Consider the following 730-nt stretch of genomic DNA (forward strand, 5'->3'; position numbering starts at 1 on the left):
GGTTTCACTGTATTTGAAAAGAATAGATACATATGTGTTGTCTGCATGGGCAAAGAACACTTAGCATTTATTGGCTAGTCTACAGCATGAGTCTTCCATGTGCTACATATGCTGGCAGAAACCCACAGTTCGTTCTGCCAACATCATTTCCGGCTGTTGACTGCAGAATTCCGTGCATCCATACATTACGTAATGTTTACGTATCTCACGCATAATGTGCCAGCGACGCTACTGTGCATTTACCATACTGTATCTTATTCTGACTCTGTGTAATTCACAATGATCTTTATTTTGTCTGTAATTGCAACTAAAGACACCGTATTCTTTGAGTGCCAAAAGACAATGCACTGTATGTATATATCTTTTTATACCTGATGCTGTCTAGATGCTTATCATTTTTTTATCTGATTTTATCCATACTTGGACTTCAATGTACCTGACTTCACCACTACACGCATCGCAATATACCTATTCACCACATTATATCGTCATCTACCAATGCCAATTTCTCCTATTTTTACACACTTGATATGAAGCTAAACCTTCGCCAATTCAACATAAGCAGAAGATAAAGTGTGTGGTATAGCAGACTTTGTATTTAAAAAAAAATGGTAATTAGAGCTAAAATCACCCTATCGTTCAAGCAAGAGGTTACCCTGTGTTGCATGCTCTTTGTGGAAATATGCAGGAGAATATTGATAATATCTACTTATGCTAAGTACGTATGAGA

Source organism: Penaeus monodon, chromosome 20, assembly GCF_015228065.2.
Source record: "Penaeus monodon isolate SGIC_2016 chromosome 20, NSTDA_Pmon_1, whole genome shotgun sequence".
NCBI classification, from domain to species: domain Eukaryota; kingdom Metazoa; phylum Arthropoda; class Malacostraca; order Decapoda; family Penaeidae; genus Penaeus; species Penaeus monodon.